The sequence below is a fragment of the Capsicum annuum genome, chromosome 8, assembly GCF_002878395.1.
Source record: "Capsicum annuum cultivar UCD-10X-F1 chromosome 8, UCD10Xv1.1, whole genome shotgun sequence".
NCBI classification, from domain to species: domain Eukaryota; kingdom Viridiplantae; phylum Streptophyta; class Magnoliopsida; order Solanales; family Solanaceae; genus Capsicum; species Capsicum annuum.
The window spans coordinates 103,482,765-103,493,825 of NC_061118.1; the positions used below are offsets into that span (position 1 = coordinate 103,482,765).

Genomic DNA, 11,061 nt, shown 5'->3' on the forward strand with positions numbered 1-11,061 from the left:
TCTCCTTAGTAGTCATAGTTATTTTATTGGTTTGTATTATTTGGATATCTATTTAGATGTTTTTATTTTGTTTTTGGATGATTTGGATGATCATATTTTTATTTTGGATTGTAATATTTGGGTACCCTGATGGTGACTACATTTCATAGATTAGTTGTTTATTTTACATTTTAGATTTGTCATTATTTTTCAATTTTTTCTTGTTTATGAGGATGTTCGATGAGCCTTTCCCATGATAGATTGAGTGATGACATTCTTAATGAAATATTATCATATTTGGGTTTGGAGCAATCGATGCAGGGGAAATCTAAGTACCTGTAGCATTGTAGTTTTGGGATCTCCCTTATACAAGTTTGAGTAGCCATATGGTTTTCCTATATAAGAGCCGAAATATGAGACAACGGCTTGTTTTGGTGATACCAATAACCAATCTTGCATGGTGAAAATATAAAGAAAACATACCCCTCCATCTAAAAAAATTTTAAAAGCCAAGGGCATGGACGTGAACAATTTTTTAACAACGCTTTACCTCTATTTGTGACTCTAAAGTCCTTAGTTGGTAGTATATGGTAAATACCTCCTTTTATCTCTAGTAGGAAATGCAATTGAGCCTCCTTGAAAAGTTTGTATGTCATGTGATGTGAGTGTAGTTGTGTAACTCTCATGCGTACTTGTATAATCTAGAACTTGCCTTTTTAGTATCTTAAGACAAATTGTGACTATGCTTGGTTAGTGAAATGATCTTAGACATTCTTTGTGAACATAGGAGCCCACTTTAGCCTAAAGAGCCTACTCGTGCATAGAATAGTTTCCCTAGTCACCCATTTTGAGCCTTTGAACCTTTCTTTGGCAACCACATTACAATCCTTGAATTATTTGAATTTTATCCCGTTTATGAACCCTGCCATCCTTTAACTTGAAAATGCAACTTGAGGCCAAAATCCTAAGTTAGGGGTGATAAGTCTTGGAAGAGGTGACCTTGGGCCATGGCATTATAAGTGTATGCCTAAAAGCTAAACAAATAGAGCAAGTGAAAAAAGGAAAAATAAAGAAATCATTAAAATAAGGAAAAGCATAGACTGCACAAAAGAAATACACCAGAAGAAAATGCTTTCAATGAAATGGGTTAATCAAGGTAGTGAAAGTAGGCACATGTGTGAAGTTGGAAACAAATGAAGTGGCCCATGGTGCAAATTTTCATTTCATAGTGTGGTATAGATGTTCAAGGAGGGTGTAGTCACTTTGTTCCCAAATTATATCATACCCTTTCCCAAACCTACATTACAAGCTTGAAAAAGTCCTTTGAGATCTTCAATCATGTATATTCAAGTTAGTGGAGATTGAAAATAAGGGCAAGCATATGGTATGTTCTTGCTCCCATTAAGAGATTCTTTCTAAGAGTGAATGTTTGCACTTAAATCCATTGTTGCATGATAGATTTTTTAGTGTGAGGCATTTTCATTCATGAGGAGTCATGTAGACTAATTACAGCGGGTGAAATTGTTATCTTCCAAAAATGAGGCAAAGAAGTGTGGTTAGTCGCTATTGATGGAGAGTCACTTCTAGAGAATTAGTAATTATTGCTTAGTTTTTCTTTAGAGACTTTGCATCCTTGAAAGTGTGATTTAGTTTGAGGGAGTTGTGAGAATAGATTTTCCCATGCTTGACGACTAATTATGAGTGCTAATTGAGTTCGAAGTCATTATGATCATTTGGTAGCATGAATAGGCTTATAATTTCATAGTCTCATTGAGTAAGAAATACTGTTGCATGAGGATAAGAAAATGTTTAAGTTTGAGTGTTGATGAGTGGTAAATTTACCACTCATTGACATCTAAATCTATGCACACTACTATGGTTAAATTATGTAAATGAGGCAAATTTTCCATTTAAATGCATTAATTCCCATGGTTTGTAGGTTTACAGGTAATTGGAAGAAAACAAGTGAAGTAAGTTGAAAGGGAAAAAAAAAGGGGCAACGCTAGTACAAAACCTGTAAAACCTAGAGCAGGGAGTGACCCTTAGTTACCGCAATTGCGGTTTGAGGTTCGTGATCACTATCAATCAAAGCCTTGTCAATCCTTGGCGATCGCAAGGGGATCATCGTAATTGTGAAAGTCGTGATCATGATCAGCTAATGACGATCGCGATGACGCAGATGAAGTTCAAAGGGTATATTCATAATTTCAAGCAGCTGAACCCAATTGTCAAAAGGGCAAAACCCTTACACATTTGAGGCATCTTTGATCTAGAATTAATTGTTTTGTGGAGAGAAACCCTACTAATTGGGGAAAGAAAATTATTGCTAAATTTTCCAAGAGATTTTAGTTGTGAAATGAGATTAAAGCTTTGTAATTATTCTTGTTTTATTATCAAGGGAAGCATTGGGTGCTAACTTGGGTATATTTCCTTTCTCTTATCTCATGAGTAGCTAAATATTTATCTTGGGGTTATGCTTGAGTAGGGTGTTAAAGTGTATGGGTGTTGATTTCTAGTCCTAATTATTAGTTATTGATGTTGGGTTTTGCTACTACTCTTGCTTTAATTAATAGTTGTGGATGAAAATCCCAATTTGACTTGGATCCCATATCATCCTTGAAAGAGGGATGTGGGCGATGAGTAGTAGTGAGCAACTATTTGATACTAGTTATGACCTTAACATTATCTTAAAAATAAGGATGTTATGTGTGTATCTAGATTGATTGGCATAATCCTAGAAATAGGGATGTTTTTTGAGGTTTTGGATTGGTGAAATTGGCCCACTCATGAGGTATTCGAAAAAAATCCATGAGTGCAACTTTGTGTGTTGTTAAAATGCTTACATTAAGATTTAAAATTTAGCCTACCCACATCTTTGACTAAGAAAAGGACTAACCTTTAATCACCCATGCATGAACGACCCCTAGGATAAGTATAACCCCAAGACTTTTCTCTCTTTGGATTGTAATTTTCAATTGTTGCTTTCAATTAGTGTCACTAGTTAATTTTGTTCAAACTAAATTTTAAATCTTATCCCTCAATCTAATTTATGTGTTGCTTTAAATTTACTTTGTGAGTCAATACTTAGTAAATTACAACATATAAAGGATTTGAAAACTAGCTACACTCCTCGTGGATTCGACCGAAACTCAAGTTGGTTATGATATTGACAACGACCACCTTGCACCAAAATAATGGTGTAAGTTAAGTGTTATCAGTCAATACATACAACAAGACTATAAAATGATATTCAAAGTAAATATACATGTACAAACCATCTCTAAAATACAAATTAGAGATAACTCTAATCCATACAAAGGATAATAGAAATACTCCGAACATCAGGAGCTCGCCCTAAATCACTGATCCATAGCTGTTTTACATGATGCAAATGTCAACGGTAAGAATTCGTAGTATTGCAGGTTGTTGAAGTGTAGTATGAGTACAAAACATATGGTACTCAGTAGGCATCAGCCGACAAAGCTCCAAAAATAATGCAAGTATAAATAACATCTAAAGCAAAAATGTTAATATATACATCTATCCAAAAAACTAAATATAATAATGCTAATGGAACAAGAAGGATAAATTATCATATTTTAACAGTAGTTAGGAAAAAAAAGTGCACTACTGTATATCACTAGCCAATATACAAATGAAAAGTAAAATAAGGATATATAGTAGTAATACAAGTCCAAAGGTTACACAAAAAATATGAATAGACAAAGAAATAGAGGGATACACGAAAATACCATATATATATGCCTTCTCCATCTTAGTTGCTAGCAACGGCAGGACTTACGGAAACCATCCTTATCTGGTACTATGGCTTACAAATAAAACGCCCTATAAGAGATGTTAGATATCTGTATACACTATTGGTATCAAAATTAGGACTTCAAATAATGATAATCGATTTGATCCATCAAGTACTATGACAACCCAATTTATGAGCTATGATGGCAACTACTCCATCTCGTCAGTAGGTAAGTCAAACCATACCTCATCTAGATGTAATGGGATAAATTCATGGAAAATGGCTTACAAGCTGGAAATTAACATTTTAAAGACATAAAAAGCAATAATACAGTCAGAAAGGTCCAATAGATAGATAGGAAATCAACAACCATCCCAAGACTCAGTAATGTCAGTACAAAAGTTACTATAAATGAACTATGAGTACTAAATAGTCAAATATAATCCATCTCGAAGATGATAAACCAGACATAGATAAATTGATGACAAAAGGGTAATTCTGACTCTAAGAGTTCACCCAATCTCCAAAATCAACCTTGCACAAACGTCGAATTATCCACAACAACTAGTACTCAAATCTGCACCCAAAAGGTACAGAAGTGAAGTATGAACACCAAAACCACAGGTACTCAGTAGGCATCATTGCTCGACTGAGCTAAATCATGATATAAATACAATAACATATAAGATAGAATAAGTTAATTCAAGGTAAAAGGAGCAAACCTCTAAATAAGCTCTGACACCAATGTACATAAATAAATGAATACATTTGAGATAATAACATAAAGATCGTATCATTATAACTACAAGATTAGCCCCCAAAATCCAATAAGTGTGGAAAGTAAATAACCAAACGTAGGCCCCCACAAGCCTGGAGGGTACAACCAAGGAAGCTAAGAAACCAAATAGCCATAAATTATAAAATTACCATGACATAACCAAGGATTCATTTGAACTGTACCCTCTAATTCATACACCCAATGTCAGACTCAAATCGAAACTCATACATCAATATCATTATCAACTGCCAAACTCAAACCAAAACTTATATTATCAAGATCATTATCAACTATCAGACTAAAATCAGAACTCATATTTATAAAGTGTATCAACAAACCATATCAACAAGTCATATCGATAAACTAACCCAATAGAGTATACTAATATCACATCTGTAAAGTCATGCCATTAACCATGCCCATAAGTTGTCAATATTCATAATCATAAGCTATTTCAGTAATAATATCCATTAACTACGAATCATATCTCTAAGACCTAAACAAATTTTATAAGCCATATCATATCTATGATCCATATCATATCTATGAGTCATATCATATCTATGAGCCATATCATATCTATGAACCCTATCAAATCTATAATTCATATCATTAATCACGTATATAATCAATATCATTAGTAATACCTGGAACTAGCATCAAATTTTCAATATCTAACTAAAATACTCAATAAATATATTCAATCTCCTCAAGTGTCAAACCAACCATTAATAAGAGTATATTATGCATAAATAAGTCTATAAGCCTAACACAAGTCTTGGCCTAAGTTTGAGTTAAGGGGCCTACTCTAATCCAGGAGATCCATTTTAGGCAACTTCTACCCTAGACTAGGCTAAGATATTTAAGTACATATATAGATGTCAAGTCAGTGATAAATAACCCCAAGATAGTAATTCTTTCCAAACATGAACTACTAAGGCAATCCTACTTAAAACAATAGCAACCAAGGTAATTTTTCCTAACTTAAGCAACTGAGAACAATTCCACCCTAAACATAAAAAACTAAGCCAATTTCACCTAGCATATATAACTAAGGCATTTTCATTCTAAACAAGATCCACGAAGCCAAATTCACCAATGACGTGAATAACTAAGCTAACTATTCCAAATATACGATTCAAGGTAGCCTAAATGGTTCAACTAATCCAAATATTCTCATTCATACTTCCAACAACTAAATCCTACCCCATATCCAGCATAATATCATAATCATATTATGAGATAGCTCAATCTTTGAAAAAGGTAAACCTAGCCTACCTGGATGCAAAAGAAAAGCCCAAAGAATCGGCTAAATTACCGATTTCACTTTCTAAAAAGCTGTTGCAAAGTGCCATGCTATCAAAATCATAATCTACTCGTCAAAAAAGAATAGTGATACCCATATTGCACTATTGTACTTTGAGCCCAAAATTACGTAAAAATCATATGTGGGTTGTTTGTGTGCTAATTCTTTTTTGAAATAAATGCAATATCCCTCTATGATCAAGGAATATTTACCCTCAAAAATGGGTAAATTCTGAGCTACAATACTGCTAAAATGAAGCCACCAAGATTTTAGGTATTTCAAATAAGAATAGAGATTAAGCATAAAATTAATAGAGGCTTACCACAAATTTGATAAAGAATCATGTAGATAAACTTTTTCCAAGTTCCAAGATCACCCACAAATAATTTCCCCAAGTTTCCACACTATTTAGGGTTTTAGTCTCTTGAGAATAAAAGAAGAATGGTGAAAATTTGGCTAGTTGGGGTATTTATACCCTGCCCAGGCATGTAGATACTGCTAAAGTGGATACTTTCCTGCGTAAGCGGTCATCGCTTAGGCGTATGGTACCGCTAAAGTTATACCCATCCCCATAAGCCAGGATGCTAAAGTGCCTAGGTGCCACTAAAGCGGTACCTATTGGCTGAGCTAGGATCGCTAAAGTGACCAACGGGCCGCTAATTGCCCTATGCTAAGGTGCCCTAAGGGTTGCTTTAGTAGTCACACCAAATATCAGGCACTAATTGAAGAGTTGGAATTTTTTTTATGTCTCCGCCACTCCTCAAGATCCATCCAAAATCCTATATACGCAAACAAACTATGTTATCCCATCAATTTAAAAGTTCTGGACTCAATGGCACAGTTAAAATCTTGATCCAAGATCGTTTTAATGAAATATGGGTCCCACACCCATTTGGCATTTTTCTTAACTTCAGACTAATAGCCCGAAATAAGTCTGAGAGTCTTGAGACCTAAAACAAGGGTCTATCTAGCCTAAATTTAATATTCTAGAGCTGTTGGAACTGTCAGAATTGGCATATGAGGTCGTATAACTAAAGGATTTTCTTGGTAGCCAATTTGAACTAGTGAAGGCTTTAAAATATAAAATTAGATCTAAAAATCAAATGAACTGGCCGGTAACCAAACTTTCAGTTCCAGCAAATCTATAGGAAAGCTATAAATTATGAAAGCAAGTAGAAATACAGAAAATAACTAAAAGGGTCATTGCAATATCCACTACTAATGAACTTTCATACGTAAATGTAAAGCATTATGATATACTTGAAGCCTTAAACGGGTAAGGATATTGGGCCAGAATCTCAATCTTCATCTCCCAAGTAGCCTCCTTTACTAAATAGTGCCTCTATTGAACCTTAACTACTCTAGTGTGCAACTTTATAACATCGCTATCCAAAATGAGCACAGGCACCTCTATTAAGGTAAATCGCCCATCCAACTAATCTAAGTCCCATTTAAGCCTATGAGACAGGTCAAGAATGTACCACTGCAACATAGAAATATAGAAAACCGTATTGATAACCACAAAATCTTGTGGTAAGGATAACTCATAATCCACCTCCTCATCTTGCAAAGAATCTCAAAAGGTCTAATATATCTGGGGCTGAGCTTGACTTTCCTTCCAAGCCCTGTCATACTCTTCATGGGCGATTCACAAAAAAACACCCGATCACCTACTCTAAATATTAAGGAATGGATTCAATAATCCTTATAAGCCTTCTACCTACTCTGGTCTACCATCAACCTATCCTGAATCACATTGACTCTATCTAACGACTCCTAAAGCAAGTTAGTTCCATGGGGTCTAATCTCAAAAGTCTCAAACCATCCAATTAGAGAGAGTCATGGCCTTCAATATAAAGCCTTAAAAGGTTCCATCTCAATACTTTAATGATAACTATTATTATATATGAACTTTTCCAAGGTGAAGTGCTGCTCACACTGACCTCTAAAATCCGTAACACATGCGCATAGTAGATCCTTTCAAACCCGTGCAATCTCAGTTCAGTGGGAATGTGACCTAGGATAATTTTTTAAAATTTCATAGAGGAATCCCAAATCATATATAGGAAAATACCCTTTCTTCTTTGGGTGTTGCTTACCTCGTAGATATTTTTGAATTGAAAGCAACAAACCGTAATTGGGAAAGTGAGTAACTAGTCTTGGAGGCTTAATTTCTTAGTAATTTTGTGAAGAATGAATGTTTTGGATAATCCCCATGGTATATCTCTTTTTAATTTCTTCATGAGTAGATAAGTAATTTAGTCTTGGGATTATGTTGAACTAAAGTGTAATTATGTGGGGGTGTTGTTGTGTTTGCATGATTTTTAGTTGTTGAGTATAGATTCCACCATTGCTTGGGTAAATGAGTTGGAATTTGATGGGTGAAAACCCCAAATCTCTAAATAGGTTTGATAGGTGAAAACCCCAAACATAAAAAAACCCTTTCTCATCCTTGAAAAAGGGATGAAGTTGAACTTGAGGTATCCCATAACATCCTTGAAAGAGGGTTATAGGGGGACAAGGTAATAGTTGACAATTAAGTCTATGGTTTACTACCTTTTACAATCTTAGAAATAAGTATGATTGGAGTGTAAGCCGTGTCAAGAGCATAAACCTAGAAATAGGGATGCTTGGTTGAGGTTTTGGGTGATTACAAATTGAACACTTGTTAGGTGCTCGAAAGAGCCACTGGTTGAAATCATTGTAGTTTTATTGAAAGATTGACTACAATGACTTCTATCTAGCCTATCGTTTGATCAACAACTAAACTTCATGATAAACCACCATCAACCTACACACTTTACCTTTAGTTATACATAATCCCAAGACCCTCTCTAATCTTGATTTTAAATCAAAAATGGCATATTTATGCATTGGTAGTTGAAAATCATTACAAACCAATCCTCCCATTTTATTTTACATGTCTTTCTTATTATCATTTTAGGTAACCTTTTAGTAATTAGAGCTCCCATAAGACTTGAAATTTATAATTTGCTCCTTGTGGATTCGACCCCAATTTTAGTTGGGTTATTGACAATGACTGCCTCATCCCTCAATCATGGTAGTGAGTTAAGCACTATCAAAATAGCGTCGTTGTCAGGGAGTGGAATATAAATTTCACTTATGCAGTGTGATTCTTACTTGGGAATACCCGGGGTGGTGTAATTTACTTTATTTGTTAATTTTTATCTTCTATAGAAAATCAAAGTGTTAAAGGAACAATGAGTGATAGAGAATGCAATATGGTCCCCTTTGATGCCCCTCTAGATGATGAGGGCCCACTAAATAAAGCAGTACAAACAAGTGCAACCCATATCCCACTAACTAATGGGAACGGTGTCTTCCATGTAACTAGAATCATGCTTCACATGTTGAAAATGAAAGGATTGAACGGTGGTTAAGCCTTTGAGGACCCAAATGTATATTTGAAGAATTTCATAAAAGTATGTGCAACATTCAATATAGCACACATTACTCAAGAATCTATTTGGCTTTGCCTCTTCCCATTCTCACTAATGGGTGAGGCGATTTTATGGCTCCACTCACTTCCACCCGGCTCAATTACCTCTTGGGATGAGCGCACTATGGTATTTCTTGATAGATATTTCCCATTATCAAAAATGCTTCAAAAGCAAGACGAGATTGTGAATTTTCAATAAATAAATGGAGAGTCATTGTTTGAAGCTTGGGATAGGTTTAATGGTAAGCTAGCTCAATGCCCAAATCATGAAGTCCTAGAGAAGATGTTTCTTAAGATCTTCCACCATGCCCTTGATCCATTAAACAAAATGGTGGTAGATAATGCAGCAGGTGGTTCCCTAGTGAAGTTGCACCACCATGAGGCCTTTCTATCAATTGGAGAAGTGTCAAAGAAAAATCAAGGTTGTCATACCCAAAAAACTGAAGCTCTCAAGATCCCTTCTACTACTTCCATGGTCGATAATTAACAAAGAAAGCAGAATGAAGAAAAAGAGGAGAACATGGCAAAAAAGATGACCCAACTTGAGCTCTTGACAAAGCATGTTATGGGTGCACCCACAAAAGCGGTAAATACCGTAGGATCGAATCTTATGAAGATGATGAAGAAGCAACAAAGTTGGATGATAAAATCTGGTATTTGGCTAACTACTCGGGGGGTTCTGCCTTGTTTATCAAAGGCAAGGTGGGAACAAAGGTTGGATGGACAGCGAGAGGGAAAGAGATTTGAGAGATCAAGAACGCGATTATGATTATTATATTCCCCCTCATGGTCGAGCTAAGGCCAAGGAGTCAAGTGCAATTGACCTTGAAAAATTCAAGACTGAGGATATGTTGCAAGAATATTGAATAGAGTGAAAGGTACAGACAAAATAGTCCGTGAGTTTAAAGATGACTTTTCTCAACTTTCCTAAACCGTGGTGTGTCACTCTACCTCTATTAAGCAATTGGAGACCCATGTCGGGCAAATCTCCACACAACTAAATGCTACGCCTAGAGGTGAACTCCTTAGTGACACGATTTCTAATCCAAAGAATAATGGTGCCCAAGTTCTATCAATTATCACAAAGAGTGGAAAGACCCTTAATGAACCCTCTAAAGGAGACTTGATTGAGAAAATGCCCAAAGTGAAGGTAAAGGAGGTGTTACCTTAAAGTCAACAAGGAAATAATGAGAAGGAAACTGATGAAAGTGACAAAGAAGTGGTTGAGATTAAAAAACCACAAAGTGAAGTAAGTCCCACAATCCAAGTTCTTCCTTCATTCCCTAAACGTTTGCATAAAAAAGAGGAAGGTGACAAATTGAGGAAGTTCATGGACATACTTAGCAACCTATTCATAAATATCTTGTTGCTTGAGGCAATCCAAGATATTTCGGGATACGCTAAGTTGATGAAAAAGTTGATGTCTAACAAGAAATTTATTGAAGGTAAGACCATTGAGGTCACTCATGGGTGTAGTGCTATCATGGATAGTAAGGTTGCAAAAAATAAAAATGACGCCGAAGAGTTCACCATTCCGTGTACAATTGGGACACATGAGTTTGCAAAAGCTCTAGGTGACCTTGGTGCAAGCATCGACATATTAGATTGGATGCCCCTACACTGACCTCTATGTGACTTTTCATGGCAGACCAATCCATCAGAAGGCCAGTGGGAATTTTGTTTGATGTCTTTGTGAAAGTGGACAAGTTCATACTCCCAGCGAATTTTGTGGTAGTGGATTATGAAATGGACCAAGAGGTACCTATCATCCTTGATCATTC

The 11,061-nt window shown here is 35.5% G+C and overlaps 1 non-coding gene across 1 annotated transcript; it reads right to left on the reverse strand.

The window, feature by feature from the left end:
• Nucleotides 1–9,447: 9,447 nt before the first annotated feature.
• On the reverse strand, nucleotides 9,448–9,553 carry LOC124886857. The gene has a single exon (XR_007044263.1). It is a non-coding gene; the product is annotated as a small nucleolar RNA R71 (small nucleolar RNA).
• Between the last annotated feature and the right edge of the window lie 1,508 nt (nucleotides 9,554–11,061).